This window comes from Hyla sarda, unplaced genomic scaffold (assembly GCF_029499605.1).
Source record: "Hyla sarda isolate aHylSar1 unplaced genomic scaffold, aHylSar1.hap1 scaffold_490, whole genome shotgun sequence".
NCBI lineage: Eukaryota > Metazoa > Chordata > Amphibia > Anura > Hylidae > Hyla > Hyla sarda.
In genome coordinates, this window is record NW_026610501.1 from 65,765 (window position 1) to 89,494 (window position 23,730).

Sequence of the window (23,730 nt, forward strand, 5' to 3'; positions counted from 1 at the left end):
GAGGACTTCCCTGACCGGGAATCGAACCCGGGCCGCGGTGGTGAGAGCGCCGAATCCTAGCCACTAGACCACCAGGGAAGAGTTGGGAACTTGTTGCCCACCAGAGAGCAGATTTACTGAGAAAGCTCTGGAAACGTCAAAAAGCAAGCGCGCAAAATGCTAGCCACTAGACCACCAGGGAGGATATCGACTGAGAAAATACGGATGCTGTTTATTAGTTTCTGAAGATTGAAAAGAGGACTTCCCTGACCGGGAATCGAACCCGGGCCGCGGCGGTGAGAGCGCCGAATCCTAGCCACTAGACCACCAGGGAAAAGTTGGGAGCTTTTTGCCCACCAGAGAGCAGATTTACTGAGAAAGCTCTGGAAAAGTCAACAAGTAGGCGCGCAAAATGCAAGCCACTAGACCACCAGGGAGGATACCGACTGAGAAAATACGGATGCTGTTTATTAGTATCTGAAGATTGAAAAGAGGACTTCCCTGACCGGGAATCAAACCCGGGCCGCGGCGGTGAGAACGCCGAATCTTAGTCCTAGCCACTAGACCACCAGGGAGGATATCGACCAAGAAAATACGAATGCTGTTTATTAGTTTCTGAAGATTGAAAAGAGGACTTCCCTGACCGGGAATCGAACCCGGGCCGCGGCGGTGAGAACGCCGAATCCTAGCCACTAGACCACCAGGGAAGAGTTGGGAACTTTTTGCACACCAGAGAGCAGATTTACTGAGAAAGCTCTGGAAAAGTCAACAAGTAGGCGCGCAAAATGCAAGCCACTAGACCACCAGGGAGGATACCGACTGAGAAAATACGGATGCTGTTTATTAGTATCTGAAGATTGAAAAGAGGACTTCCCTGACCGGGAATCGAACCCGGGCCGCGGCGGTGAGAGCGCCGAATCCTAGCCACTAGACCACCAGGGAAAAGTTGGGAGCTTTTTGCCCACCAGAAACCAGATTTACTGAGAAAGCTCTGGAAATGTCAAACAGTAAGCGCGCAAAATGCAAGCCACTAGACCACCAGGGAGGATACCGACTGAGAAAATACGGATGCTGTTTATTAGTTTCTGAAGATTGAAAAGAGGACTTCCCTGACCGGGAATCGAACCCGGGCCGCGGCGGTGAGAGCGCCGAATCCTAGCCACTAGACCACCAGGGAAAAGTTGGGAGCTTTTTGCCCACCAGAGAGCAGATTTACTGAGAAAGCTCTGGAAAAATCAAAAAGCAAGCGCGCAAAATGCAAGCCACTAGACCACCAGGGAGGATACCGACTGAGAAAATACGGATGCTGTTTATTAGTTTCTGAAGAGTGAAAAGAGGACTTCCCTGACCGGGAATCGAACCCGGGCCGCGGCGGTGAGAACGCCGAATCCTAGCCACTAGACCACCAGGGAAGAGTTGGGAACTTTTTGCACACCAGAGAGCAGATTTACTGAGAAAGCTCTGGAAACGTCAAAAAGCAAGCGCGCAAAATGCAAGCCACTAGACCACCAGGGAGGATACCGACTGAGAAAATACGAATGCAGTTTATTAGTATCTGAAGATTGAAAAGAGGACTTCCCTGACCGGGAATCGAACCCGGGCCGCGGCGGTGAGAGCGCCGAATCCTAGCCACTAGACCACCAGGGAAAGGTTGGGAGCTTTTTGCCCACCAGAGAGCAGATTTACTGAGAAAGCTCTGGAAAAGTCAACAAGTAGGCGCGCAAAATGCAAGCCACTAGACCACCAGGGAGGATATCGACTGAGAAAATACGGATGCTGTTTATTAGTTTCTGAAGAGTGAAAAGAGGACTTCCCTGACCGGGAATCGAACCCGGGCCGCGGCGGTGAGAGCGCCGAATCCTAGCCACTAGACCACCAGGGAAAAGTTGGGAACTTTTTGCCCACCAGGAACCAGATTTACTGAGAAAGCTCTGGAAAAATCAAAAAGCAAGTGCGCAAAATGCAAGCCACTAGACCACCAGGGAGGATACCGACTGAGAAAATACGGATGCTGTTTATTAGTTTCTGAAGATTGAAAAGAGGACTTCCCTGACCGGGAATCGAACCCGGGCCGCGGTGGTGAGAGCGCCGAATCCTAGCCACTAGACCACCAGGGAAGAGTTGGGAACTTGTTGCCCACCAGAGAGCAGATTTACTGAGAAAGCTCTGGAAACGTCAAAAAGCAAGCGCGCAAAATGCTAGCCACTAGACCACCAGGGAGGATATCGACTGAGAAAATACGGATGCTGTTTATTAGTTTCTGAAGATTGAAAAGAGGACTTCCCTGACCGGGAATCGAACCCGGGCCGCGGCGGTGAGAGCGCCGAATCCTAGCCACTAGACCACCAGGGAAAAGTTGGGAGCTTTTTGCCCACCAGAGAGCAGATTTACTGAGAAAGCTCTGGAAAAGTCAACAAGTAGGCGCGCAAAATGCAAGCCACTAGACCACCAGGGAGGATACCGACTGAGAAAATACGGATGCTGTTTATTAGTATCTGAAGATTGAAAAGAGGACTTCCCTGACCGGGAATCAAACCCGGGCCGCGGCGGTGAGAACGCCGAATCTTAGTCCTAGCCACTAGACCACCAGGGAGGATATCGACCAAGAAAATACGAATGCTGTTTATTAGTTTCTGAAGATTGAAAAGAGGACTTCCCTGACCGGGAATCGAACCCGGGCCGCGGCGGTGAGAGCGCCGAATCCTAGCCACTAGACCACCAGGGAAGAGTTGGGAACTTGTTGCCCACCAGAGAGCAGATTTACTGAGAAAGCTCTGGAAACGTCAAAAAGCAAGCGCGCAAAATGCTAGCCACTAGACCACCAGGGAGGATATCGACTGAGAAAATACGGATGCTGTTTATTAGTTTCTGAAGATTGAAAAGAGGACTTCCCTGACCGGGAATCGAACCCGGGCCGCGGCGGTGAGAGCGCCGAATCCTAGCCACTAGACCACCAGGGAAAAGTTGGGAGCTTTTTGCCCACCAGAGAGCAGATTTACTGAGAAAGCTCTGGAAAAGTCAACAAGTAGGCGCGCAAAATGCAAGCCACTAGACCACCAGGGAGGATACCGACTGAGAAAATACGGATGCTGTTTATTAGTATCTGAAGAGTGAAAAGAGGACTTCCCTGACCGGGAATCGAACCCGGGCCGCGGCGGTGAGAACGCCGAATCCTAGCCACTAGACCACCAGGGAAGAGTTGGGAACTTTTTGCACACCAGAGAGCAGATTTACTGAGAAAGCTCTGGAAACGTCAAAAAGCAAGCGCGCAAAATGCTAGCCACTAGACCACCAGGGAGGATATCGACTGAGAAAATACGGATGCTGTTTATTAGTTTCTGAAGATTGAAAAGAGGACTTCCCTGACCGGGAATCGAACCCGGGCCGCGGCGGTGAGAGCGCCGAATCCTAGCCACTAGACCACCAGGGAAAAGTTGGGAGCTTTTTGCCCACCAGAAACCAGATTTACTGAGAAAACTCTGGAAAAGTCAACAAGTAGGCGCGCAAAATGCAAGCCACTAGACCACCAGGGAGGATACCGACTGAGAAAATACGGATGCTGTTTATTAGTATCTGAAGATTGAAAAGAGGACTTCCCTGACCGGGAATCGAACCCGGGCCGCGGCGGTGAGAGCGCCGAATCCTAGCCACTAGACCACCAGGGAAAAGTTGGGAGCTTTTTGCCCACCAGAAACCAGATTTACTGAGAAAGCTCTGGAAATGTCAAACAGTAAGCGCGCAAAATGCAAGCCACTAGACCACCAGGGAGGATACCGACTGAGAAAATACGGATGCTGTTTATTAGTATCTGAAGATTGAAAAGAGGACTTCCCTGACCGGGAATCGAACCCGGGCCGCGGCGGTGAGAGCGCCGAATCCTAGCCACTAGACCACCAGGGAAAAGTTGGGAGCTTTTTGCCCACCAGAGAGCAGATTTACTGAGAAAGCTCTGGAAAAATCAAAAGGCAAGCGCGCAAAATGCAAGCCACTAGACCACCAGGGAGGATACCGACTGAGAAAATACGGATGCTGTTTATTAGTTTCTGAAGATTGAAAAGAGGACTTCCCTGACCGGGAATCGAACCCGGGCCGCGGCGGTGAGAACGCCGAATCCTAGCCACTAGACCACCAGGGAAGAGTTGGGAACTTTTTGCACACCAGAGAGCAGATTTACTGAGAAAGCTCTGGAAACGTCAAAAAGCAAGCGCGCAAAATGCAAGCCACTAGACCACCAGGGAGGATACCGACTGAGAAAATACGAATGCAGTTTATTAGTATCTGAAGATTGAAAAGAGGACTTCCCTGACCGGGAATCGAACCCGGGCCGCGGCGGTGAGAGCGCCGAATCCTAGCCACTAGACCACCAGGGAAAGGTTGGGAGCTTTTTGCCCACCAGAGAGCAGATTTACTGAGAAAGCTCTGGAAAAGTCAACAAGTAGGCGCGCAAAATGCAAGCCACTAGACCACCAGGGAGGATACCGACTGAGAAAATACGGATGCTGTTTATTAGTTTCTGAAGATTGAAAAGAGGACTTCCCTGACCGGGAATCGAACCCGGGCCGCGGCGGTGAGAGCGCCGAATCCTAGCCACTAGACCACCAGGGAAAAGTTGGGAACTTTTTGCCCACCAGGAACCAGATTTACTGAGAAAGCTCTGGAAAAATCAAAAAGCAAGTGCGCAAAATGCAAGCCACTAGACCACCAGGGAGGATACCGACTGAGAAAATACGGATGCTGTTTATTAGTTTCTGAAGATTGAAAAGAGGACTTCCCTGACCGGGAATCGAACCCAGGCCGCGGTGGTGAGAGCGCCGAATCCTAGCCACTAGACCACCAGGGAAGAGTTGGGAACTTGTTGCCCACCAGAGAGCAGATTTACTGAGAAAGCTCTGGAAACGTCAAAAAGCAAGCGCGCAAAATGCTAGCCACTAGACCACCAGGGAGGATACCGACTGAGAAAATACGGATGCTGTTTATTAGTATCTGAAGATTGAAAAGAGGACTTCCCTGACCGGGAATCGAACCCGGGCCGCGGCGGTGAGAGCGCCGAATCCTAGCCACTAGACCACCAGGGAAAAGTTGGGAGCTTTTTGCCCACCAGAGAGCAGATTTACTGAGAAAGCTCTGGAAAAATCAAAAAGCAAGCGCGCAAAATGCAAGCCACTAGACCACCAGGGAGGATACCGACTGAGAAAATACGGATGCTGTTTATTAGTTTCTGAAGAGTGAAAAGAGGACTTCCCTGACCGGGAATCGAACCCGGGCCGCGGCGGTGAGAACGCCGAATCCTAGCCACTAGACCACCAGGGAAGAGATGGGAACTTTTTGCACACCAGAGAGCAGATTTACTGAGAAAGCTCTGGAAACGTCAAAAAGCAAGTGCGCAAAATGCAAGCCACTAGACCACCAGGGAGGATACCGACTGAGAAAATACGAATGCAGTTTATTAGTATCTGAAGATTGAAAAGAGGACTTCCCTGACCGGGAATCGAACCCGGGCCGCGGCGGTGAGAGCGCCGAATCCTAGCCACTAGACAACCAGGGAAAAGTTGGGAACTTTTTGCACACCAGAGAGCAGATTTACTGAGAAAGCTCTGGAAACGTCAAAAAGCAAGTGCGCAAAATGCAAGCCACTAGACCACCAGGGAGGATACCGACTGAGAAAATACGGATGCTGTTTATTAGTTTCTGAAGATTGAAAAGAGGACTTCCCTGACCGGGAATCGAACCCGGGCCGCGGCGGTGAGAGCGCCGAATCCTAGCCACTAGACCACCAGGGAAGAGTTGGGAACTTTTTGCACACCAGAGAGCAGATTTACTGAGAAAGCTCTGGAAACGTCAAAAAGCAAGCGCGCAAAATGCTAGCCACTAGACCACCAGGGAGGATACCGACTGAGAAAATACGAATGCAGTTTATTAGTATCTGAAGATTGAAAAGAGGACTTCCCTGACCGGGAATCGAACCCGGGCCGCGGCGGTGAGAGCGCCGAATCCTAGCCACTAGACAACCAGGGAAAAGTTGGGAGCTTTTTGCCCACCAGAGAGCAGATTTACTGAGAAAGCTCTGGAAAAATCAAAAAGCAAGCGCGCAAAATGCAAGCCACTAGACCACCAGGGAGGATACCGACTGAGAAAATACGGATGCTGTTTATTAGTTTCTGAAGATTGAAAAGAGGACTTCCCTGACCGGGAATCGAACCCGGGCCGCGGCGGTGAGAGCGCCGAATCCTAGCCACTAGACCACCAGGGAAAAGTTGGGAACTTTTTGCCCACCAGGAACCAGATTTACTGAGAAAGCTCTGGAAAAATCAAAAAGCAAGTGCGCAAAATGCAAGCCACTAGACCACCAGGGAGGATACCGACTGAGAAAATACGGATGCTGTTTATTAGTTTCTGAAGATTGAAAAGAGGACTTCCCTGACCGGGAATCGAACCCGGGCCGCGGCGGTGAGAGCGCCGAATCCTAGCCACTAGACCACCAGGGAAGAGTTGGGAACTTGTTGCCCACCAGAGAGCAGATTTACTGAGAAAGCTCTGGAAACGTCAAAAAGCAAGCGCGCAAAATGCTAGCCACTAGACCACCAGGGAGGATATCGACTGAGAAAATACGGATGCTGTTTATTAGTTTCTGAAGATTGAAAAGAGGACTTCCCTGACCGGGAATCGAACCCGGGCCGCGGCGGTGAGAGTGCCGAATCCTAGCCACTAGACCACCAGGGAAAAGTTGGGAGCTTTTTGCCCACCAGAGAGCAGATTTACTGAGAAAGCTCTGGAAAAGTCAACAAGTAGGCGCGCAAAATGCAAGCCACTAGACCACCAGGGAGGATACCGACTGAGAAAATACGGATGCTGTTTATTAGTATCTGAAGATTGAAAAGAGGACTTCCCTGACCGGGAATCAAACCCGGGCCGCGGCGGTGAGAACGCCGAATCTTAGTCCTAGCCACTAGACCACCAGGGAGGATATCGACCAAGAAAATACGAATGCTGTTTATTAGTTTCTGAAGATTGAAAAGAGGACTTCCCTGACCGGGAATCGAACCCGGGCCGCGGCGGTGAGAGCGCCGAATCCTAGCCACTAGACCACCAGGGAAAAGTTGGGAGCTTTTTGCCCACCAGAAACCAGATTTACTGAGAAAGCTATGGAAATGTCAAACAGTAAGCGCGCAAAATGCAAGCCACTAGACCACCAGGGAGGATACTGACTGAGAAAATACGGATGCTGTTTATTAGTATCTGAAGATTGAAAAGAGGACTTCCCTGACCGGGAATCGAACCCGGGCCGCGGCGGTGAGAGCGCCGAATCCTAGCCACTAGACCACCAGGGAAAAGTTGGGAGCTTTTTGCCCACCAGAGAGCAGATTTACTGAGAAAGCTCTGGAAAAATCAAAAAGCAAGCGCGCAAAATGCAAGCCACTAGACCACCAGGGAGGATACCGACTGAGAAAATACGGATGCTGTTTATTAGTTTCTGAAGAGTGAAAAGAGGACTTCCCTGACCGGGAATCGAACCCGGGCCGCGGCGGTGAGAACGCCGAATCCTAGCCACTAGACCACCAGGGAAGAGTTGGGAACTTTTTGCACACCAGAGAGCAGATTTACTGAGAAAGCTCTGGAAACGTCAAAAAGCAAGCGCGCAAAATGCTAGCCACTAGACCACCAGGGAGGATATCGACTGAGAAAATACGGATGCTGTTTATTAGTTTCTGAAGATTGAAAAGAGGACTTCCCTGACCGGGAATCGAACCCGGGCCGCGGCGGTGAGAGCGCCGAATCCTAGCCACTAGACCACCAGGGAAAAGTTGGGAACTTTTTGCCCACCAGGAACCAGATTTACTGAGAAAGCTCTGGAAAAATCAAAAAGCAAGTGCGCAAAATGCAAGCCACTAGACCACCAGGGAGGATACCGACTGAGAAAATACGGATGCTGTTTATTAGTTTCTGAAGAGTGAAAAGAGGACTTCCCTGACCGGGAATCGAACCCGGGCCGCGGCGGTGAGAACGCCGAATCCTAGCCACTAGACCACCAGGGAAAAGTTGGGAACTTTTTGCACACCAGAGAGCAGATTTACTGAGAAAGCTCTGGAAACGTCAAAAAGCAAGCGCGCAAAATGCTAGCCACTAGACCACCAGGGAGGATACCGACTGAGAAAATACGAATGCAGTTTATTAGTATCTGAAGATTGAAAAGAGGACTTCCCTGACCGGGAATCGAACCCGGGCCGCGGCGGTGAGAGCGCCGAATCCTAGCCACTAGACAACCAGGGAAAAGTTGGGAGCTTTTTGCCCACCAGAGAGCAGATTTACTGAGAAAGCTCTGGAAAAATCAAAAAGCAAGCGCGCAAAATGCAAGCCACTAGACCACCAGGGAGGATACCGACTGAGAAAATACGGATGCTGTTTATTAGTTTCTGAAGATTGAAAAGAGGACTTCCCTGACCGGGAATCGAACCCGGGCCGCGGCGGTGAGAGCGCCGAATCCTAGCCACTAGACCACCAGGGAAAAGTTGGGAACTTTTTGCCCACCAGGAACCAGATTTACTGAGAAAGCTCTGGAAAAATCAAAAAGCAAGTGCGCAAAATGCAAGCCACTAGACCACCAGGGAGGATACCGACTGAGAAAATACGGATGCTGTTTATTAGTTTCTGAAGATTGAAAAGAGGACTTCCCTGACCGGGAATCGAACCCGGGCCGCGGCGGTGAGAGCGCCGAATCCTAGCCACTAGACCACCAGGGAAGAGTTGGGAACTTGTTGCCCACCAGAGAGCAGATTTACTGAGAAAGCTCTGGAAAAGTCAACAAGTAGGCGCGCAAAATGCAAGCCACTAGACCACCAGGGAGGATACCGACTGAGAAAATACGGATGCTGTTTATTAGTATCTGAAGATTGAAAAGAGGACTTCCCTGACCGGGAATCAAACCCGGGCCGCGGCGGTGAGAACGCCGAATCTTAGTCCTAGCCACTAGACCACCAGGGAGGATATCGACCAAGAAAATACGAATGCTGTTTATTAGTTTCTGAAGATTGAAAAGAGGACTTCCCTGACCGGGAATCGAACCCGGGCCGCGGCGGTGAGAGCGCCGAATCCTAGCCACTAGACCACCAGGGAAAAGTTGGGAGCTTTTTGCCCACCAGAAACCAGATTTACTGAGAAAGCTCTGGAAATGTCAAACAGTAAGCGTGCAAAATGCAAGCCACTAGACCACCAGGGAGGATACCGACTGAGAAAATACGGATGCTGTTTATTAGTATCTGAAGATTGAAAAGAGGACTTCCCTGACCGGGAATCGAACCCGGGCCGCTGCGGTGAGAGCGCCGAATCCTAGCCACTAGACCACCAGGGAAAAGTTGGGAGCTTTTTGCCCACCAGAGAGCAGATTTACTGAGAAAGCTCTGGAAACGTCAAAAAGCAAGCGCGCAAAATGCTAGCCACTAGACCACCAGGGAGGATACCGACTGAGAAAATACGGATGCTGTTTATTAGTATCTGAAGATTGAAAAGAGGACTTCCCTGACCGGGAATCGAACCCGGGCCGCGGCGGTGAGAGCGCCGAATCCTAGCCACTAGACCACCAGGGAAAAGTTGGGAGCTTTTTGCCCACCAGAGAGCAGATTTACTGAGAAAGCTCTGGAAAAATCAAAAAGCAAGCGCGCAAAATGCAAGCCACTAGACCACCAGGGAGGATACCGACTGAGAAAATACGGATGCTGTTTATTAGTTTCTGAAGAGTGAAAAGAGGACTTCCCTGACCGGGAATCGAACCCGGGCCGCGGCGGTGAGAACGCCGAATCCTAGCCACTAGACCACCAGGGAAGAGATGGGAACTTTTTGCACACCAGAGAGCAGATTTACTGAGAAAGCTCTGGAAAAATCAAAAAGCAAGCGCGCAAAATGCAAGCCACTAGACCACCAGGGAGGATACCGACTGAGAAAATACGGATGCTGTTTATTAGTTTCTGAAGAGTGAAAAGAGGACTTCCCTGACCGGGAATCGAACCCGGGCCGCGGCGGTGAGAGCGCCGAATCCTAGCCACTAGACAACCAGGGAAAAGTTGGGAACTTTTTGCACACCAGAGAGCAGATTTACTGAGAAAGCTCTGGAAACGTCAAAAAGCAAGTGCGCAAAATGCAAGCCACTAGACCACCAGGGAGGATACCGACTGAGAAAATACGGATGCTGTTTATTAGTTTCTGAAGATTGAAAAGAGGACTTCCCTGACCGGGAATCGAACCCCGGGCGGCGGCGGTGAGAGCGCCGAATCCTAGCCACTAGACCACCAGGGAAGAGTTGGGAACTTTTTGCACACCAGAGAGCAGATTTACTGAGAAAGCTCTGGAAACGTCAAAAAGCAAGCGCGCAAAATGCTAGCCACTAGACCACCAGGGAGGATACCGACTGAGAAATTACGGATGCTGTTTATTAGTATCTGAAGATTGAAAAGAGGACTTCCCTGACCGGGAATCGAACCCGGGCCGCGGCGGTGAGAGCGCCGAATCCTAGCCACTAGACAACCAGGGAAAAGTTGGGAGCTTTTTGCCCACCAGAGAGCAGATTTACTGAGAAAGCTCTGGAAAAATCAAAAAGCAAGCGCGCAAAATGCAAGCCACTAGACCACCAGGGAGGATACCGACTGAGAAAATACGGATGCTGTTTATTAGTTTCTGAAGATTGAAAAGAGGACTTCCCTGACCGGGAATCAAACCCGGGCCGCGGCGGTGAGAGCGCCGAATCCTAGCCACTAGACCACCAGGGAAAAGTTGGGAACTTTTTGCCCACCAGGAACCAGATTTACTGAGAAAGCTCTGGAAAAATCAAAAAGCAAGTGCGCAAAATGCAAGCAACTAGACCACCAGGGAGGATATCGACTGAGAAAATACGGATGCTGTTTATTAGTTTCTGAAGATTGAAAAGAGGACTTCCCTGACCGGGAATCGAACCCGGGCCGCGGCGGTGAGAGCGCCGAATCCTAGCCACTAGACCACCAGGGAAGAGTTGGGAACTTGTTGCCCACCAGAGAGCAGATTTACTGAGAAAGCTCTGGAAACGTCAAAAAGCAAGCGCGCAAAATGCTAGCCCCTAGACCACCAGGGAGGATATCGACTGAGAAAATACGGATGCTGTTTATTAGTTTCTGAAGATTGAAAAGAGGACTTCCCTGACCGGGAATCGAACCCGGGCCGCGGCGGTGAGAGCGCCGAATCCTAGCCACTAGACCACCAGGGAAAAGTTGGGAGCTTTTTGCCCACCAGAGAGCAGATTTACTGAGAAAGCTCTGGAAAAGTCAACAAGTAGGCGCGCAAAATGCAAGCCACTAGACCACCAGGGAGGATACCGACTGAGAAAATACGGATGCTGTTTATTAGTATCTGAAGATTGAAAAGAGGACTTCCCTGACCGGGAATCAAACCCGGGCCGCGGCGGTGAGAACGCCGAATCTTAGTCCTAGCCACTAGACCACCAGGGAGGATATCGACCAAGAAAATACGAATGCTGTTTATTAGTTTCTGAAGATTGAAAATAGGACTTCCCTGACCGGGAATCGAACCCGGGCCGCGGCGGTGAGAGCGCCGAATCCTAGCCACTAGACCACCAGGGAAAAGTTGGGAGCTTTTTGCCCACCAGAAACCAGATTTACTGAGAAAGCTATGGAAATGTCAAACAGTAAGCGCGCAAAATGCAAGCCACTAGACCACCAGGGAGGATACCGACTGAGAAAATACGGATGCTGTTTATTAGTATCTGAAGATTGAAAAGAGGACTTCCCTGACCGGGAATCGAACCCGGGCCGCGGCGGTTAGAGCGCCGAATCCTAGCCACTAGACCACCAGGGAAAAGTTGGGAGCTTTTTGCCCACCAGAGAGCAGATTTACTGAGAAAGCTCTGGAAAAATCAAAAAGCAAGCGCGCAAAATGCAAGCCACTAGACCACCAGGGAGGATACCGACTGAGAAAATACGGATGCTGTTTATTAGTTTCTGAAGAGTGAAAAGAGGACTTCCCTGACCGGGAATCGAACCCGGGCCGCGGCGGTGAGAACGCCGAATCCTAGCCACTAGACCACCAGGGAAGAGTTGGGAACTTTTTGCACACCAGAGAGCAGATTTACTGAGAAAGCTCTGGAAACGTCAAAAAGCAAGCGCGCAAAATGCTAGCCACTAGACCACCAGGGAGGATATCGACTGAGAAAATACGGATGCTGTTTATTAGTTTCTGAAGATTGAAAAGAGGACTTCCCTGACCGGGAATCGAACCCGGGCCGCGGCGGTGAGAGCGCCGAATCCTAGCCACTAGACCACCAGGGAAAAGTTGGGAGCTTTTTGCCCACCAGAAACCAGATTTACTGAGAAAACTCTGGAAAAGTCAACAAGTAGGCGCGCAAAATGCAAGCCACTAGACCACCAGGGAGGATACCGACTGAGAAAATACGGATGCTGTTTATTAGTTTCTGAAGAGTGAAAAGAAGACTTCCCTGACCGGGAATCGAACCCGGGCCGCGGCGGTGAGAGCGCCGAATCCTAGCCACTAGACAACCAGGGAAAAGTTGGGAGCTTTTTGCCCACCAGAGAGCAGATTTACTGAGAAAGCTCTGGAAAAATCAAAAAGCAAGCGCGCAAAATGCAAGCCACTAGACCACCAGGGAGGATACCGACTGAGAAAATACGGATGCTGTTTATTAGTTTCTGAAGATTGAAAAGAGGACTTCCCTGACCGGGAATCGAACCCGGGCCGCGGCGGTGAGAGCGCCGAATCCTAGCCACTAGACCACCAGGGAAAAGTTGGGAACTTTTTGCCCACCAGGAACCAGATTTACTGAGAAAGCTCTGGAAAAATCAAAAAGCAAGTGCGCAAAATGCAAGCCACTAGACCACCAGGGAGGATACCGACTGAGAAAATACGGATGCTGTTTATTAGTTTCTGAAGAGTGAAAAGAGGACTTCCCTGACCGGGAATCGAACCCGGGCCGCGGCGGTGAGAACGCCGAAGCCTAGCCACTAGACCACCAGGGAAGAGTTGGGAACTTTTTGCACACCAGAGAGCAGATTTACTGAGAAAGCTCTGGAAACGTCAAAAAGCAAGCGCGCAAAATGCTAGCCACTAGACCACCAGGGAGGATACCGACTGAGAAAATACGAATGCAGTTTATTAGTATCTGAAGATTGAAAAGAGGACTTCCCTGACCGGGAATCGAACCCGGGCCGCGGCGGTGAGAGCGCCGAATCCTAGCCACTAGACAACCAGGGAAAAGTTGGGAGCTTTTTGCCCACCAGAGAGCAGATTTACTGAGAAAGCTCTGGAAAAATCAAAAAGCAAGCGCGCAAAATGCAAACCACTAGACCACCAGGGAGGATACCGACTGAGAAAATACGGATGCTGTTTATTAGTTTCTGAAGATTGAAAAGAGGACTTCCCTGACCGGGAATCGAACCCGGGCCGCGGTGGTGAGAGCGCCGAATCCTAGCCACTAGACCACCAGGGAAGAGTTGGGAACTTGTTGCCCACCAGAGAGCAGATTTACTGAGAAAGCTCTGGAAAAGTCAACAAGTAGGCGCGCAAAATGCAAGCCACTAGACCACCAGGGAGGATACCGACTGAGAAAATACGGATGCTGTTTATTAGTATCTGAAGATTGAAAAGAGGACTTCCCTGACCGGGAATCAAACCCGGGCCGCGGCGGTGAGAACGCCGAATCTTAGTCCTAGCCACTAGACCACCAGGGAGGATATCGACCAAGAAAATACGAATGCTGTTTATTAGTTTCTGAAGATTGAAAAGAGGACTTCCCTGACCGGGAATCGAACCCGAGCCGCGGCGGTGAGAGCGCCGAATCCTAGCCACTAGACCACCAGGGAAAAGTTGGGAGCTTTTTGCCCACCAGAAACCAGATTTACTGAGAAAGCTCTGGAAATGTCAAACAGTAAGCGCGCAAAATGCAAGCCACTAGACCACCAGGGAGGATACCGACTGAGAAAATACGGATGCTGTTTATTAGTATCTGAAGATTGAAAAGAGGACTTCCCTGACCGGGAATCGAACCCGGGCCGCTGCGGTGAGAGCGCCGAATCCTAGCCACTAGACCACCAGGGAAAAGTTGGGAGCTTTTTGCCCACCAGAGAGCAGATTTACTGAGAAAGCTCTGGAAAAATCAAAAAGCAAGCGCGCAAAATGCAAGCCACTAGACCACCAGGGAGGATACCGACTGAGAAAATACGGATGCTGTTTATTAGTTTCTGAAGAGTGAAAAGAGGACTTCCCTGACCGGGAATCAAACCCGGGCCGCGGCGGTGAGAACGCCGAATCCTAGCCACTAGACCACCAGGGAAGAGTTGGGAACTTTTTGCACACCAGAGAGCAGATTTACTGAGAAAGCTCTGGAAACGTCAAAAAGCAAGCGCGTAAAATGCTAGCCACTGGACCACCAGGGAGGATACCGACTGAGAAAATACGAATGCAGTTTATTAGTGTCTGAAGATTGAAAAGAAGACTTCCCTGACCGGGAATCGAACCCGGGCCGCGGCGGTGAGAGCGCCGAATCCTAGCCACTAGACAACCAGGGAAAAGTTGGGAGCTTTTTGCCCACCAGAGAGCAGATTTACTGAGAAAGCTCTGGAAAAATCAAAAAGCAAGCGTGCAAAATGCAAGCCACTAGACCACCAGGGAGGATACCGACTGAGAAAATACGGATGCTGTTTATTAGTTTCTGAAGATTGAAAAGAGGACTTCCCTGACCGGGAATCGAACCCGGGCCGCGGCGGTGAGAGCGCCGAATCCTAGCCACTAGACCACCAGGGAAAAGTTGGGAACTTTTTGCCCACCAGGAACCAGATATACTGAGAAAGCTCTGGAAAAATCAAAAAGCAAGTGCGCAAAATGCAAGCCACTAGACCACCAGGGAGGATACCGACTGAGAAAATACGGATGCTGTTTATTAGTTTCTGAAGAGTGAAAAGAGGACTTCCCTGACCGGGAATCGAACCCGGGCCGCGGCGGTGAGAACGCCGAATCCTAGCCACTAGACCACCAGGGAAGAGTTGGGAACTTTTTGCACACCAGAGAGCAGATTTACTGAGAAAGCTCTGGAAACGTCAAAAAGCAAGCGCGCAAAATGCTAGCCACTAGACCACCAGGGAGGATACCGACTGAGAAAATACGAATGCAGTTTATTAGTATCTGAAGATTTAAAAGAGGACTTCCCTGACCGGGAATCGAACCCGGGCCGCGGCGGTGAGAGCGCCGAATCCTAGCCACTAGACAACCAGGGAAAAGTTGGGAGCTTTTTGCCCACCAGAGAGCAGATTTACTGAGAAAGCTCTGGAAAAATCAAAAAGCAAGCGCGCAAAATGCAAGCCACTAGACCACCAGGGAGGATACCGACTGAGAAAATACGGATGCTGTTTATTAGTTTCTGAAGATTGAAAAGAGGACTTCCCTGACCGGGAATCGAACCCAGGCCGCGGCGGTGAGAGCGCCGAATCCTAGCCACTAGACCACCAGGGAAAAGTTGGGAACTTTTTGCCCACCAGGAACCAGATTTACTGAGAAAGCTCTGGAAAAATCAAAAAGCAAGTGCGCAAAATGCAAGCCACTAGACCACCAGGGAGGATACCGACTGAGAAAATACGGATGCTGTTTATTAGTTTCTGAAGATTGAAAAGATGACTTCCCTGACCGGGAATCGAACCCGGGCCGCGGCGGTGAGAGCGCCGAATCCTAGCCACTAGACCACCAGGGAAGAGTTGGGAACTTGTTGCCCACCAGAGAGCAGATTTACTGAGAAAGCTCTGGAAACGTCAAAAAGCAAGCGCGCAAAATGCTAGCCACTAGACCACCAGGGAGGATACCGACTGAGAAAATACGAATGCAGTTTATTAGTATCTGAAGATTGAAAAGAGGACTTCCCTGACCGGGAATCGAACCCGGGCCGCGGCGGTGAGAGCGCCGAATCCTAGCCACTAGACAACCAGGGAAAAGTTGGGAGCTTTTTGCCCACCAGAGAGCAGATTTACTGAGAAAGCTCTGGAAAAATCAAAAAGCAAGCGCGCAAAATGCAAGCCACTAGACCACCAGGGAGGATACCGACTGAGAAAATACGGATGCTGTTTATTAGTTTCTGAAGATTGAAAAGAGGACTTCCCTGACCGGGAATCGAACCCGGGCCGCGGCGGTGAGAGCGCCGAATCCTAGCCACTAGACCACCAGGGAAAAGTTGGGAGCTTTTTGCCCACCAGAGAGCAGATTTACTGAGAAAGCTCTGGAAAAGTCAACAAGTAGGCGCGCAAAATGCAAGCCACTAGACCACCAGGGAGGATACCGACTGAGAAAATACGGATGCTGTTTATTAGTATCTGAAGATTGAAAAGAGGACTTCCCTGACCGGGAATCAAACCCGGGCCGCGGCGGTGAGAACGCCGAATCTTAGTCCTAGCCACTAGACCACCAGGGAGGATACCGACTGAGAAAATACGGATGCTGTTTATTAGTATCTGAAGATTGAAAAGAGGACTTCCCTGACCGGGAATCGAACCCGGGCCGCGGCGGTGAGAGCACCGAATCCTAGCCACTAGACCACCAGGGAAAAGTTGGGAGCTTTTTGCCCACCAGAGAGCAGATTTACTGAGAAAGCTCTGGAAAAATCAAAAAGCAAGCGCGCAAAATGCAAGCCACTAGACCACCAGGGAGGATACCGACTGAGAAAATACGGATGCTGTTTATTAGTTTCTGAAGAGTGAAAAGAGGACTTCCCTGACCGGGAATCGAGCCCGGGCCGCGGCGGTGAGAACGCCGAATCCTAGCCACTAGACCACCAGGGAAGAGTTGGGAACTTTTTGCACACCAGAGAGCAGATTTACTGAGAAAGCTCTGGAAACGTCAAAAAGCAAGCGCGCAAAATGCTAGCCACTAGACCACCAGGGAGGATACCGACTGAGAAAATACGAATGCAGTTTATTAGTATCTGAAGATTGAAAAGAGGACTTCCCTGACCGGGAATCGAACCCGGGCCGCGGCGGTGAGAGCGCCGAATCCTAGCCACTAGACAACCAGGGAAAAGTTGGGAGCTTTTTGCCCACCAGAGAGCAGATTTACTGAGAAAGCTCTGGAAAAATCAAAAAGCAAGCGCGCAAAATGCAAGCCACTAGACCACCAGGGAGGATACCGACTGAGAAAATACGAATGCAGTTTATTAGTATCTGAAGATTGAAAAGAGGACTTCCCTGACCGGGAATCGAACCCGGGCCGCGGCGGTGAGAACGCCGAATCTTAGTCCTAGCCACTAGACCACCAGGGAGGATACCGACTGAGAAAATACGGATGCTGTTTATTAGTATCTGAAGATTGAAAAGAGGACTTCCCTGACCGGGAATCGAACCCGGGCCGCGGCGGTGAGAGCACCGAATCCTAGCCACTAGACCACCAGGGAAAAGTTGGGAGCTTTTTGCCCACCAGAGAGCAGATTTACTGAGAAAGCTCTGGAAAAATCAAAAAGCAAGCGCGCAAAATGCAAGCCACTAGACCACCAGGGAGGATACCGACTGAGAAAATACGGATGCTGTTTATTAGTTTCTGAAGAGTGAAAAGAGGACTTCCCTGACCGGGAATCGAGCCCGGGCCGCGGCGGTGAGAACGCCGAATCCTAGCCACTAGACCACCAGGGAAGAGTTGGGAACTTTTTGCACACCAGAGAGCAGATTTACTGAGAAAGCTCTGGAAACGTCAAAAAGCAAGCGCGCAAAATGCTAGCCACTAGACCACCAGGGAGGATACCGACTGAGAAAATACGAATGCAGTTTATTAGTATCTGAAGATTGAAAAGAGGACTTCCCTGACCGGGAATCGAACCCGGGCCGCGGCGGTGAGAGCGCCGAATCCTAGCCACTAGACAACCAGGGAAAAGTTGGGAGCTTTTTGCCCACCAGAGAGCAGATTTACTGAGAAAGCTCTGGAAAAATCAAAAAGCAAGCGCGCAAAATGCAAGCCACTAGACCACCAGGGAGGATACCGACTGAGAAAATACGGATGCTGTTTATTAGTTTCTGAAGATTGAAAAGAGGACTTCCCTGACCGGGAATCGAACCCGGGCCGCGGCGGTGAGAGCGCCGAATCCTAGCCACTAGACCACCAGGGAAAAGTTGGGAACTTTTTGCCCACCAGGAACCAGATTTACTGAGAAAGCTCTGGAAAAATCAAAAAGCAAGTGCGCAAAATGCAAGCCACTAGACCACCAGGGAGGATATCGACCAAGAAAATACGAATGCTGTTTATTAGTTTCTGAAGATTGAAAAGAGGACTTCCCTGACCGGGAATCGAACCCGGGCCGCGGCGGTGAGAGCGCCGAATCCTAGCCACTAGACCACCAGGGAAAAGTTGGAAGCTTTTTGCCCACCAGAAACCAGATTTACTGAGAAAGCTCTGGAAATGTCAAACAGTAAGCGCGCAAAATGCAAGCCACTAGACCACCAGGGAGGATACCGACTGAGAAAATACGGATGCTGTTTATTAGTATCTGAAGATTGAAAAGAGGACTTCCCTGACCGGGAATCGAACCCGGGCCGCGGCGGTGAGAGCGCCGAATCCTAGCCACTAGACCACCAGGGAAAAGTTGGGAGCTTTTTGCCCACCAGAGAGCAGATTTACTGAGAAAGCTCTGGAAAAATCAAAAAGCAAGCGCGCAAAATGCAAGCCACTAGACCACCAGGGACTGAGAAAATACGGATGCTGTTTATTAGTTTCTGAAGAGTGAAAAGAGGACTTCCCTGACCGGGAATCGAACCCGGGCCGCGGCGGTGAGAATGCCGAATCCTAGCCACTAGACCACCAGGGAAGAGTTGGGAACTTTTTGCACACCAGAGAGCAGATTTACTGAGAAAGCTCTGGAAACGTCAAAAAGCAAGCGCGCAAAATGCTAGCCACTAGACCACCAGGGAGGATACCGACTGAGAAAATACGGATGCTGTTTATTAGTTTCTGAAGATTGAAAAGAGGACTTCCCTGACCGGGAATCGAACCCGGGCCGCGGCGGTGAGAGCGCCGAATCCTAGCCACTAGACCACCAGGGAAGAGTTGGGAACTTGTTGCCCACCAGGAACCAGATTTACTGAGAAAGCTCTGGAAAAATCAAAAAGCAAGCGCGCAAAATGCAAGCCACTAGACCACCAGGGAGGATACCGACTGAGAAAATACGGATGCTGTTTATTAGTTTCTGAAGATTGAAAAGAGGACTTCCCTGACCGGGAATCGAACCCGGGCCGCGGCGGTGAGAGCGCCGAATCCTAGCCACTAGACCACCAGGGAAGAGTTGGGAACTTGTTGCCCACCAGAGAGCAGATTTACTGAGAAAGCTCTGGAAACGTCAAAAAGCAAGCGCGCAAAATGCTAGCCACTAGACCACCAGGGAGGATATCGACTGAGAAAATACGGATGCTGTTTATTAGTTTCTGAAGATTGAAAAGATGACTTCCCTGACCGGGAATCGAACCCGGGCCGCGGCGGTGAGAGCGCCGAATCCTAGCCACTAGACCACCAGGGAAGAGTTGGGAACTTGTTGCCCACCAGAGAGCAGATTTACTGAGAAAGCTCTGGAAACGTCAAAAAGCAAGCGCGCAAAATGCTAGCCACTAGACCACCAGGGAGGATACCGACTGAGAAAATACGGATGCTGTTTATTAGTTTCTGAAGAGTGAAAAGAGGACTTCCCTGACCGGGAATCGAACCCGGGCCGCGGCGGTGAGAACGCCGAATCCTAGCCACTAGACCACCAGGGAAGAGTTGGGAACTTTTTGCACACCAGAGAGCAGATTTACTGAGAAAGCTCTGGAAAAATCAAAAAGCAAGCGCGCAAAATGCAAGCCACTAGACCACCAGGGAGGATACCGACTGAGAAAATACGGATGCTGTTTATTAGTTTCTGAAGATTGAAAAGACGACTTCCCTGACCGGGAATCGAACCTGGGCCGCGGCGGTGAGAGCGCCGAATCCTAGCCACTAGACCACCAGGGAAAAGTTGGGAACTTTTTGCCCACCAGGAACCAGATTTACTGAGAAAGCTCTGGAAAAATCAAAAAGCAAGTGCGCAAAATGCAAGCCACTAGACCACCAGGGAGGATATCGACCAAGAAAATACGAATGCTGTTTATTAGTTTCTGAAGATTGAAAAGAGGACTTCCCTGACCGGGAATCGAACCCGGGCCGCGGCGGTGAGAGCGCCGAATCCTAGCCACTAGACCACCAGGGAAAAGTTGGAAGCTTTTTGCCCACCAGAAACCAGATTTACTGAGAAAGCTCTGGAAATGTCAAACAGTAAGCGCGCAAAATGCAAGCCACTAGACCACCAGGGAGGATACCGACTGAGAAAATACGGATGCTGTTTATTAGTATCTGAAGATTGAAAAGAGGACTTCCCTGACCGGGAATCGAACCCGGGCCGCGGCGGTGAGAGCGCCGAATCCTAGCCACTAGACCACCAGGGAAAAGTTGGGAGCTTTTTGCCCACCAGAGAGCAGATTTACTGAGAAAGCTCTGGAAAAATCAAAAAGCAAGCGCGCAAAATGCAAGCCACTAGACCACCAGGGACTGAGAAAATACGGATGCTGTTTATTAGTTTCTGAAGAGTGAAAAGAGGACTTCCCTGACCGGGAATCGAACCCGGGCCGCGGCGGTGAGAATGCCGAATCCTAGCCACTAGACCACCAGGGAAGAGTTGGGAACTTTTTGCACACCAGAGAGCAGATTTACTGAGAAAGCTCTGGAAACGTCAAAAAGCAAGCGCGCAAAATGCTAGCCACTAGACCACCAGGGAGGATACCGACTGAGAAAATACGGATGCTGTTTATTAGTTTCTGAAGATTGAAAAGAGGACTTCCCTGACCGGGAATCGAACCCGGGCCGCGGCGGTGAGAGCGCCGAATCCTAGCCACTAGACCACCAGGGAAAAGTTGGGAACTTTTTGCCCACCAGGAACCAGATTTACTGAGAAAGCTCTGGAAAAATCAAAAAGCAAGTGCGCAAAATGCAAGCCACTAGACCACCAGGGAGGATACCGACTGAGAAAATACGGATGCTGTTTATTAGTTTCTGAAGATTGAAAAGAGGACTTCCCTGACCGGGAATCGAACCCGGGCCGCGGCGGTGAGAGCGCCGAATCCTAGCCACTAGACCACCAGGGAAGAGTTGGGAACTTGTTGCCCACCAGAGAGCAGATTTACTGAGAAAGCTCTGGAAACGTCAAAAAGCAAGCGCGCAAAATGCTAGCCACTAGACCACCAGGGAGGATATCGACTGAGAAAATACGGATGCTGTTTATTAGTTTCTGAAGATTGAAAAGAGGACTTCCCTGACCGGGAATCGAACCCGGGCCGCGGCGGTGAGAGCGCCGAATCCTAGCCACTAGACCACCAGGGAAAAGTTGGGAGCTTTTTGCCCACCAGAGAGCAGATTTACTGAGAAAGCTCTGGAAAAGTCAACAAGTAGGCGCGCAAAATGCTAGCCACTAGACCACCAGGGAGGATACCGACTGAGAAAATACGGATGCTGTTTATTAGTATCTGAAGATTGAAAAGAGGACTTCCCTGACTGGGAATCGAACCCGGGCCGCGGCGGTGAGAGCGCCGAATCCTAGCCACTAGACCACCAGGGAAGAGTTGGGAACTTGTTGCCCACCAGAGAGCAGATTTACTGAGAAAGCTCTGGAAACGTCAAAAAGCAAGCGCGCAAAATGCTAGCCACTAGACCACCAGGGAGGATATCGACTGAGAAAATACGGATGCTGTTTATTAGTTTCTGAAGATTGAAAAGAGGACTTCCCTGACCGGGAATCGAACCCGGGCCGCGGCGGTGAGAGCGCCGAATCCTAGCCACTAGACCACCAGGGAAAAGTTGGGAGCTTTTTGCCCACCAGAGAGCAGATTTACTGAGAAAGCTCTGGAAAAGTCAACAAGTAGGCGCGCAAAATGCTAGCCACTAGACCACCAGGGAGGATACCGACTGAGAAAATACGGATGCTGTTTATTAGTATCTGAAGATTGAAAAGAGGACTTCCCTGACCGGGAATCGAACCCGGGCCGCGGCGGTGAGAGCGCCGAATCCTAGCCACTAGACCACCAGGGAAAAGTTGGGAACTTTTTGCCCACCAGGAACCAGATTTACTGAGAAAGCTCTGGAAAAATCAAAAAGCAAGCGCGCAAAATGCAAGCCACTAGACCACCAGGGAGGATACCGACTGAGAAAATACGGATGCTGTTTATTAGTTTCTGAAGATTGAAAAGAGGACTTCCCTGACCGGGAATCGAACCTGGGCCGCGGCGGTGAGAGCGCCGAATCCTAGCCACTAGACCACCAGGGAAAAGTTGGGAACTTTTTGCCCACCAGGAACCAGATTTACTGAGAAAGCTCTGGAAAAATCAAAAAGCAAGTGCGCAAAATGCAAGCCACTAGACCACCAGGGAGGATATCGACCAAGAAAATACGAATGCTGTTTATTAGTTTCTGAAGATTGAAAAGAGGACTTCCCTGACCGGGAATCGAACCCGGGCCGCGGCGGTGAGAGCGCCGAATCCTAGCTACTAGACCACCAGGGAAAAGTTGGAAGCTTTTTGCCCACCAGAAACCAGATTTACTGAGAAAGCTCTGGAAATGTCAAACAGTAAGCGCGCAAAATGCAAGCCACTAGACCACCAGGGAGGATACCGACTGAGAAAATACGGATGCTGTTTATTAGTATCTGAAGATTGAAAAGAGGACTTCCCTGACCGGGAATCGAACCCGGGCCGCGGCGGTGAGAGCGCCGAATCCTAGCCACTAGACCACCAGGGAAAAGTTGGGAGCTTTTTGCCCACCAGAGAGCAGATTTACTGAGAAAGCTCTGGAAAAATCAAAAAGCAAGCGCGCAAAATGCAAGCCACTAGACCACCAGGGACTGAGAAAATACGGATGCTGTTTATTAGTTTCTGAAGAGTGAAAAGAGGACTTCCCTGACCGGGAATCGAACCCGGGCCGCGGCGGTGAGAATGCCGAATCCTAGCCACTAGACCACCAGGGAAGAGTTGGGAACTTTTTGCACACCAGAGAGCAGATTTACTGAGAAAGCTCTGGAAACGTCAAAAAGCAAGCGCGCAAAATGCTAGCCACTAGACCACCAGGGAGGATACCGACTGAGAAAATACGGATGCTGTTTATTAGTTTCTGAAGATTGAAAAGAGGACTTCCCTGACCGGGAATCGAACCCGGGCCGCGGCGGTGAGAGCGCCGAATCCTAGCCACTAGACCACCAGGGAAGAGTTGGGAACTTGTTGCCCACCAGGAACCAGATTTACTGAGAAAGCTCTGGAAAAATCAAAAAGCAAGCGCGCAAAATGCAAGCCACTAGACCACCAGGGAGGATACCGACTGAGAAAATACGGATGCTGTTTATTAGTTTCTGAAGATTGAAAAGAGGACTTCCCTGACCGGGAATCGAACCCGGGCCGCGGCGGTGAGAACGCCGAATCCTAGCCACTAGACCACCAGGGAAGAGTTGGGAACTTGTTGCCCACCAGAGAGCAGATTTACTGAGAAAGCTCTGGAAACGTCAAAAAGCAAGCGCGCAAAATGCTAGCCACTAGACCACCAGGGAGGATATCGACTGAGAAAATACGGATGCTGTTTATTAGTTTCTGAAGATTGAAAAGATGACTTCCCTGACCGGGAATCGAACCCGGGCCGCGGCGGTGAGAGCGCCGAATCCTAGCCACTAGACCACCAGGGAAGAGTTGGGAACTT

General features: G+C 50.6%; 70 non-coding genes across 70 annotated transcripts; all 70 read right to left on the minus strand.

Annotated features, from left to right (window-relative positions):
• Nucleotides 1-6: 6 nt before the first annotated feature.
• On the minus strand, nucleotides 7-78 carry TRNAE-CUC (transfer RNA glutamic acid (anticodon CUC)). The gene has a single exon. It is a non-coding gene; the product is annotated as a tRNA-Glu (tRNA).
• A 163-nt stretch (nucleotides 79-241) lies between these two features.
• TRNAE-CUC (transfer RNA glutamic acid (anticodon CUC)) lies at nucleotides 242-313 on the minus strand. Its single transcript has one exon. It is a non-coding gene; the product is annotated as a tRNA-Glu (tRNA).
• Nucleotides 314-614: 301 nt separating this feature from the next.
• Nucleotides 615-686, minus strand: TRNAE-CUC (transfer RNA glutamic acid (anticodon CUC)). The gene has a single exon. It is a non-coding gene; the product is annotated as a tRNA-Glu (tRNA).
• A 163-nt stretch (nucleotides 687-849) lies between these two features.
• On the minus strand, nucleotides 850-921 carry TRNAE-CUC (transfer RNA glutamic acid (anticodon CUC)). Its single transcript has one exon. It is a non-coding gene; the product is annotated as a tRNA-Glu (tRNA).
• Nucleotides 922-1,084: 163 nt separating this feature from the next.
• On the minus strand, nucleotides 1,085-1,156 carry TRNAE-CUC (transfer RNA glutamic acid (anticodon CUC)). The gene has a single exon. It is a non-coding gene; the product is annotated as a tRNA-Glu (tRNA).
• Nucleotides 1,157-1,319: 163 nt separating this feature from the next.
• TRNAE-CUC (transfer RNA glutamic acid (anticodon CUC)) lies at nucleotides 1,320-1,391 on the minus strand. The gene has a single exon. It is a non-coding gene; the product is annotated as a tRNA-Glu (tRNA).
• A 163-nt stretch (nucleotides 1,392-1,554) lies between these two features.
• TRNAE-CUC (transfer RNA glutamic acid (anticodon CUC)) lies at nucleotides 1,555-1,626 on the minus strand. The gene has a single exon. It is a non-coding gene; the product is annotated as a tRNA-Glu (tRNA).
• Nucleotides 1,627-1,789: 163 nt separating this feature from the next.
• TRNAE-CUC (transfer RNA glutamic acid (anticodon CUC)) lies at nucleotides 1,790-1,861 on the minus strand. The gene has a single exon. It is a non-coding gene; the product is annotated as a tRNA-Glu (tRNA).
• A 163-nt stretch (nucleotides 1,862-2,024) lies between these two features.
• TRNAE-CUC (transfer RNA glutamic acid (anticodon CUC)) lies at nucleotides 2,025-2,096 on the minus strand. The gene has a single exon. It is a non-coding gene; the product is annotated as a tRNA-Glu (tRNA).
• A 163-nt stretch (nucleotides 2,097-2,259) lies between these two features.
• TRNAE-CUC (transfer RNA glutamic acid (anticodon CUC)) lies at nucleotides 2,260-2,331 on the minus strand. Its single transcript has one exon. It is a non-coding gene; the product is annotated as a tRNA-Glu (tRNA).
• Nucleotides 2,332-2,632: 301 nt separating this feature from the next.
• On the minus strand, nucleotides 2,633-2,704 carry TRNAE-CUC (transfer RNA glutamic acid (anticodon CUC)). The gene has a single exon. It is a non-coding gene; the product is annotated as a tRNA-Glu (tRNA).
• Nucleotides 2,705-2,867: 163 nt separating this feature from the next.
• Nucleotides 2,868-2,939, minus strand: TRNAE-CUC (transfer RNA glutamic acid (anticodon CUC)). The gene has a single exon. It is a non-coding gene; the product is annotated as a tRNA-Glu (tRNA).
• A 163-nt stretch (nucleotides 2,940-3,102) lies between these two features.
• Nucleotides 3,103-3,174, minus strand: TRNAE-CUC (transfer RNA glutamic acid (anticodon CUC)). Its single transcript has one exon. It is a non-coding gene; the product is annotated as a tRNA-Glu (tRNA).
• A 163-nt stretch (nucleotides 3,175-3,337) lies between these two features.
• Nucleotides 3,338-3,409, minus strand: TRNAE-CUC (transfer RNA glutamic acid (anticodon CUC)). Its single transcript has one exon. It is a non-coding gene; the product is annotated as a tRNA-Glu (tRNA).
• A 163-nt stretch (nucleotides 3,410-3,572) lies between these two features.
• On the minus strand, nucleotides 3,573-3,644 carry TRNAE-CUC (transfer RNA glutamic acid (anticodon CUC)). Its single transcript has one exon. It is a non-coding gene; the product is annotated as a tRNA-Glu (tRNA).
• A 163-nt stretch (nucleotides 3,645-3,807) lies between these two features.
• TRNAE-CUC (transfer RNA glutamic acid (anticodon CUC)) lies at nucleotides 3,808-3,879 on the minus strand. Its single transcript has one exon. It is a non-coding gene; the product is annotated as a tRNA-Glu (tRNA).
• A 163-nt stretch (nucleotides 3,880-4,042) lies between these two features.
• TRNAE-CUC (transfer RNA glutamic acid (anticodon CUC)) lies at nucleotides 4,043-4,114 on the minus strand. The gene has a single exon. It is a non-coding gene; the product is annotated as a tRNA-Glu (tRNA).
• A 163-nt stretch (nucleotides 4,115-4,277) lies between these two features.
• Nucleotides 4,278-4,349, minus strand: TRNAE-CUC (transfer RNA glutamic acid (anticodon CUC)). The gene has a single exon. It is a non-coding gene; the product is annotated as a tRNA-Glu (tRNA).
• Nucleotides 4,350-4,512: 163 nt separating this feature from the next.
• TRNAE-CUC (transfer RNA glutamic acid (anticodon CUC)) lies at nucleotides 4,513-4,584 on the minus strand. Its single transcript has one exon. It is a non-coding gene; the product is annotated as a tRNA-Glu (tRNA).
• A 398-nt stretch (nucleotides 4,585-4,982) lies between these two features.
• Nucleotides 4,983-5,054, minus strand: TRNAE-CUC (transfer RNA glutamic acid (anticodon CUC)). Its single transcript has one exon. It is a non-coding gene; the product is annotated as a tRNA-Glu (tRNA).
• Nucleotides 5,055-5,217: 163 nt separating this feature from the next.
• Nucleotides 5,218-5,289, minus strand: TRNAE-CUC (transfer RNA glutamic acid (anticodon CUC)). Its single transcript has one exon. It is a non-coding gene; the product is annotated as a tRNA-Glu (tRNA).
• Nucleotides 5,290-5,687: 398 nt separating this feature from the next.
• TRNAE-CUC (transfer RNA glutamic acid (anticodon CUC)) lies at nucleotides 5,688-5,759 on the minus strand. The gene has a single exon. It is a non-coding gene; the product is annotated as a tRNA-Glu (tRNA).
• Nucleotides 5,760-6,157: 398 nt separating this feature from the next.
• Nucleotides 6,158-6,229, minus strand: TRNAE-CUC (transfer RNA glutamic acid (anticodon CUC)). The gene has a single exon. It is a non-coding gene; the product is annotated as a tRNA-Glu (tRNA).
• A 163-nt stretch (nucleotides 6,230-6,392) lies between these two features.
• On the minus strand, nucleotides 6,393-6,464 carry TRNAE-CUC (transfer RNA glutamic acid (anticodon CUC)). The gene has a single exon. It is a non-coding gene; the product is annotated as a tRNA-Glu (tRNA).
• A 163-nt stretch (nucleotides 6,465-6,627) lies between these two features.
• Nucleotides 6,628-6,699, minus strand: TRNAE-CUC (transfer RNA glutamic acid (anticodon CUC)). The gene has a single exon. It is a non-coding gene; the product is annotated as a tRNA-Glu (tRNA).
• Nucleotides 6,700-7,000: 301 nt separating this feature from the next.
• On the minus strand, nucleotides 7,001-7,072 carry TRNAE-CUC (transfer RNA glutamic acid (anticodon CUC)). Its single transcript has one exon. It is a non-coding gene; the product is annotated as a tRNA-Glu (tRNA).
• Nucleotides 7,073-7,235: 163 nt separating this feature from the next.
• Nucleotides 7,236-7,307, minus strand: TRNAE-CUC (transfer RNA glutamic acid (anticodon CUC)). Its single transcript has one exon. It is a non-coding gene; the product is annotated as a tRNA-Glu (tRNA).
• A 163-nt stretch (nucleotides 7,308-7,470) lies between these two features.
• Nucleotides 7,471-7,542, minus strand: TRNAE-CUC (transfer RNA glutamic acid (anticodon CUC)). The gene has a single exon. It is a non-coding gene; the product is annotated as a tRNA-Glu (tRNA).
• A 163-nt stretch (nucleotides 7,543-7,705) lies between these two features.
• On the minus strand, nucleotides 7,706-7,777 carry TRNAE-CUC (transfer RNA glutamic acid (anticodon CUC)). The gene has a single exon. It is a non-coding gene; the product is annotated as a tRNA-Glu (tRNA).
• A 163-nt stretch (nucleotides 7,778-7,940) lies between these two features.
• On the minus strand, nucleotides 7,941-8,012 carry TRNAE-CUC (transfer RNA glutamic acid (anticodon CUC)). Its single transcript has one exon. It is a non-coding gene; the product is annotated as a tRNA-Glu (tRNA).
• Nucleotides 8,013-8,410: 398 nt separating this feature from the next.
• TRNAE-CUC (transfer RNA glutamic acid (anticodon CUC)) lies at nucleotides 8,411-8,482 on the minus strand. The gene has a single exon. It is a non-coding gene; the product is annotated as a tRNA-Glu (tRNA).
• A 163-nt stretch (nucleotides 8,483-8,645) lies between these two features.
• On the minus strand, nucleotides 8,646-8,717 carry TRNAE-CUC (transfer RNA glutamic acid (anticodon CUC)). Its single transcript has one exon. It is a non-coding gene; the product is annotated as a tRNA-Glu (tRNA).
• A 301-nt stretch (nucleotides 8,718-9,018) lies between these two features.
• On the minus strand, nucleotides 9,019-9,090 carry TRNAE-CUC (transfer RNA glutamic acid (anticodon CUC)). Its single transcript has one exon. It is a non-coding gene; the product is annotated as a tRNA-Glu (tRNA).
• A 398-nt stretch (nucleotides 9,091-9,488) lies between these two features.
• TRNAE-CUC (transfer RNA glutamic acid (anticodon CUC)) lies at nucleotides 9,489-9,560 on the minus strand. Its single transcript has one exon. It is a non-coding gene; the product is annotated as a tRNA-Glu (tRNA).
• Nucleotides 9,561-9,723: 163 nt separating this feature from the next.
• TRNAE-CUC (transfer RNA glutamic acid (anticodon CUC)) lies at nucleotides 9,724-9,795 on the minus strand. The gene has a single exon. It is a non-coding gene; the product is annotated as a tRNA-Glu (tRNA).
• An 869-nt stretch (nucleotides 9,796-10,664) lies between these two features.
• TRNAE-CUC (transfer RNA glutamic acid (anticodon CUC)) lies at nucleotides 10,665-10,736 on the minus strand. Its single transcript has one exon. It is a non-coding gene; the product is annotated as a tRNA-Glu (tRNA).
• A 163-nt stretch (nucleotides 10,737-10,899) lies between these two features.
• On the minus strand, nucleotides 10,900-10,971 carry TRNAE-CUC (transfer RNA glutamic acid (anticodon CUC)). The gene has a single exon. It is a non-coding gene; the product is annotated as a tRNA-Glu (tRNA).
• A 163-nt stretch (nucleotides 10,972-11,134) lies between these two features.
• TRNAE-CUC (transfer RNA glutamic acid (anticodon CUC)) lies at nucleotides 11,135-11,206 on the minus strand. Its single transcript has one exon. It is a non-coding gene; the product is annotated as a tRNA-Glu (tRNA).
• A 301-nt stretch (nucleotides 11,207-11,507) lies between these two features.
• TRNAE-CUC (transfer RNA glutamic acid (anticodon CUC)) lies at nucleotides 11,508-11,579 on the minus strand. Its single transcript has one exon. It is a non-coding gene; the product is annotated as a tRNA-Glu (tRNA).
• A 398-nt stretch (nucleotides 11,580-11,977) lies between these two features.
• TRNAE-CUC (transfer RNA glutamic acid (anticodon CUC)) lies at nucleotides 11,978-12,049 on the minus strand. The gene has a single exon. It is a non-coding gene; the product is annotated as a tRNA-Glu (tRNA).
• Nucleotides 12,050-12,212: 163 nt separating this feature from the next.
• Nucleotides 12,213-12,284, minus strand: TRNAE-CUC (transfer RNA glutamic acid (anticodon CUC)). Its single transcript has one exon. It is a non-coding gene; the product is annotated as a tRNA-Glu (tRNA).
• Nucleotides 12,285-12,682: 398 nt separating this feature from the next.
• On the minus strand, nucleotides 12,683-12,754 carry TRNAE-CUC (transfer RNA glutamic acid (anticodon CUC)). The gene has a single exon. It is a non-coding gene; the product is annotated as a tRNA-Glu (tRNA).
• Nucleotides 12,755-13,387: 633 nt separating this feature from the next.
• On the minus strand, nucleotides 13,388-13,459 carry TRNAE-CUC (transfer RNA glutamic acid (anticodon CUC)). Its single transcript has one exon. It is a non-coding gene; the product is annotated as a tRNA-Glu (tRNA).
• A 301-nt stretch (nucleotides 13,460-13,760) lies between these two features.
• Nucleotides 13,761-13,832, minus strand: TRNAE-CUC (transfer RNA glutamic acid (anticodon CUC)). The gene has a single exon. It is a non-coding gene; the product is annotated as a tRNA-Glu (tRNA).
• Nucleotides 13,833-14,700: 868 nt separating this feature from the next.
• On the minus strand, nucleotides 14,701-14,772 carry TRNAE-CUC (transfer RNA glutamic acid (anticodon CUC)). Its single transcript has one exon. It is a non-coding gene; the product is annotated as a tRNA-Glu (tRNA).
• Nucleotides 14,773-14,935: 163 nt separating this feature from the next.
• TRNAE-CUC (transfer RNA glutamic acid (anticodon CUC)) lies at nucleotides 14,936-15,007 on the minus strand. Its single transcript has one exon. It is a non-coding gene; the product is annotated as a tRNA-Glu (tRNA).
• Nucleotides 15,008-15,405: 398 nt separating this feature from the next.
• On the minus strand, nucleotides 15,406-15,477 carry TRNAE-CUC (transfer RNA glutamic acid (anticodon CUC)). The gene has a single exon. It is a non-coding gene; the product is annotated as a tRNA-Glu (tRNA).
• A 163-nt stretch (nucleotides 15,478-15,640) lies between these two features.
• TRNAE-CUC (transfer RNA glutamic acid (anticodon CUC)) lies at nucleotides 15,641-15,712 on the minus strand. Its single transcript has one exon. It is a non-coding gene; the product is annotated as a tRNA-Glu (tRNA).
• A 398-nt stretch (nucleotides 15,713-16,110) lies between these two features.
• TRNAE-CUC (transfer RNA glutamic acid (anticodon CUC)) lies at nucleotides 16,111-16,182 on the minus strand. The gene has a single exon. It is a non-coding gene; the product is annotated as a tRNA-Glu (tRNA).
• Nucleotides 16,183-16,483: 301 nt separating this feature from the next.
• TRNAE-CUC (transfer RNA glutamic acid (anticodon CUC)) lies at nucleotides 16,484-16,555 on the minus strand. The gene has a single exon. It is a non-coding gene; the product is annotated as a tRNA-Glu (tRNA).
• Nucleotides 16,556-17,326: 771 nt separating this feature from the next.
• TRNAE-CUC (transfer RNA glutamic acid (anticodon CUC)) lies at nucleotides 17,327-17,398 on the minus strand. Its single transcript has one exon. It is a non-coding gene; the product is annotated as a tRNA-Glu (tRNA).
• Nucleotides 17,399-18,031: 633 nt separating this feature from the next.
• Nucleotides 18,032-18,103, minus strand: TRNAE-CUC (transfer RNA glutamic acid (anticodon CUC)). The gene has a single exon. It is a non-coding gene; the product is annotated as a tRNA-Glu (tRNA).
• Nucleotides 18,104-18,266: 163 nt separating this feature from the next.
• TRNAE-CUC (transfer RNA glutamic acid (anticodon CUC)) lies at nucleotides 18,267-18,338 on the minus strand. The gene has a single exon. It is a non-coding gene; the product is annotated as a tRNA-Glu (tRNA).
• Nucleotides 18,339-18,501: 163 nt separating this feature from the next.
• TRNAE-CUC (transfer RNA glutamic acid (anticodon CUC)) lies at nucleotides 18,502-18,573 on the minus strand. The gene has a single exon. It is a non-coding gene; the product is annotated as a tRNA-Glu (tRNA).
• Nucleotides 18,574-18,962: 389 nt separating this feature from the next.
• On the minus strand, nucleotides 18,963-19,034 carry TRNAE-CUC (transfer RNA glutamic acid (anticodon CUC)). The gene has a single exon. It is a non-coding gene; the product is annotated as a tRNA-Glu (tRNA).
• A 163-nt stretch (nucleotides 19,035-19,197) lies between these two features.
• On the minus strand, nucleotides 19,198-19,269 carry TRNAE-CUC (transfer RNA glutamic acid (anticodon CUC)). Its single transcript has one exon. It is a non-coding gene; the product is annotated as a tRNA-Glu (tRNA).
• A 163-nt stretch (nucleotides 19,270-19,432) lies between these two features.
• Nucleotides 19,433-19,504, minus strand: TRNAE-CUC (transfer RNA glutamic acid (anticodon CUC)). The gene has a single exon. It is a non-coding gene; the product is annotated as a tRNA-Glu (tRNA).
• A 163-nt stretch (nucleotides 19,505-19,667) lies between these two features.
• TRNAE-CUC (transfer RNA glutamic acid (anticodon CUC)) lies at nucleotides 19,668-19,739 on the minus strand. Its single transcript has one exon. It is a non-coding gene; the product is annotated as a tRNA-Glu (tRNA).
• A 398-nt stretch (nucleotides 19,740-20,137) lies between these two features.
• TRNAE-CUC (transfer RNA glutamic acid (anticodon CUC)) lies at nucleotides 20,138-20,209 on the minus strand. Its single transcript has one exon. It is a non-coding gene; the product is annotated as a tRNA-Glu (tRNA).
• Nucleotides 20,210-20,372: 163 nt separating this feature from the next.
• On the minus strand, nucleotides 20,373-20,444 carry TRNAE-CUC (transfer RNA glutamic acid (anticodon CUC)). Its single transcript has one exon. It is a non-coding gene; the product is annotated as a tRNA-Glu (tRNA).
• A 389-nt stretch (nucleotides 20,445-20,833) lies between these two features.
• TRNAE-CUC (transfer RNA glutamic acid (anticodon CUC)) lies at nucleotides 20,834-20,905 on the minus strand. The gene has a single exon. It is a non-coding gene; the product is annotated as a tRNA-Glu (tRNA).
• Nucleotides 20,906-21,068: 163 nt separating this feature from the next.
• TRNAE-CUC (transfer RNA glutamic acid (anticodon CUC)) lies at nucleotides 21,069-21,140 on the minus strand. Its single transcript has one exon. It is a non-coding gene; the product is annotated as a tRNA-Glu (tRNA).
• A 163-nt stretch (nucleotides 21,141-21,303) lies between these two features.
• Nucleotides 21,304-21,375, minus strand: TRNAE-CUC (transfer RNA glutamic acid (anticodon CUC)). The gene has a single exon. It is a non-coding gene; the product is annotated as a tRNA-Glu (tRNA).
• A 398-nt stretch (nucleotides 21,376-21,773) lies between these two features.
• On the minus strand, nucleotides 21,774-21,845 carry TRNAE-CUC (transfer RNA glutamic acid (anticodon CUC)). The gene has a single exon. It is a non-coding gene; the product is annotated as a tRNA-Glu (tRNA).
• A 163-nt stretch (nucleotides 21,846-22,008) lies between these two features.
• Nucleotides 22,009-22,080, minus strand: TRNAE-CUC (transfer RNA glutamic acid (anticodon CUC)). The gene has a single exon. It is a non-coding gene; the product is annotated as a tRNA-Glu (tRNA).
• A 398-nt stretch (nucleotides 22,081-22,478) lies between these two features.
• Nucleotides 22,479-22,550, minus strand: TRNAE-CUC (transfer RNA glutamic acid (anticodon CUC)). Its single transcript has one exon. It is a non-coding gene; the product is annotated as a tRNA-Glu (tRNA).
• A 163-nt stretch (nucleotides 22,551-22,713) lies between these two features.
• Nucleotides 22,714-22,785, minus strand: TRNAE-CUC (transfer RNA glutamic acid (anticodon CUC)). Its single transcript has one exon. It is a non-coding gene; the product is annotated as a tRNA-Glu (tRNA).
• Nucleotides 22,786-23,174: 389 nt separating this feature from the next.
• On the minus strand, nucleotides 23,175-23,246 carry TRNAE-CUC (transfer RNA glutamic acid (anticodon CUC)). Its single transcript has one exon. It is a non-coding gene; the product is annotated as a tRNA-Glu (tRNA).
• Nucleotides 23,247-23,409: 163 nt separating this feature from the next.
• On the minus strand, nucleotides 23,410-23,481 carry TRNAE-CUC (transfer RNA glutamic acid (anticodon CUC)). Its single transcript has one exon. It is a non-coding gene; the product is annotated as a tRNA-Glu (tRNA).
• Nucleotides 23,482-23,644: 163 nt separating this feature from the next.
• On the minus strand, nucleotides 23,645-23,716 carry TRNAE-CUC (transfer RNA glutamic acid (anticodon CUC)). The gene has a single exon. It is a non-coding gene; the product is annotated as a tRNA-Glu (tRNA).
• Nucleotides 23,717-23,730: the final 14 nt, after the last annotated feature.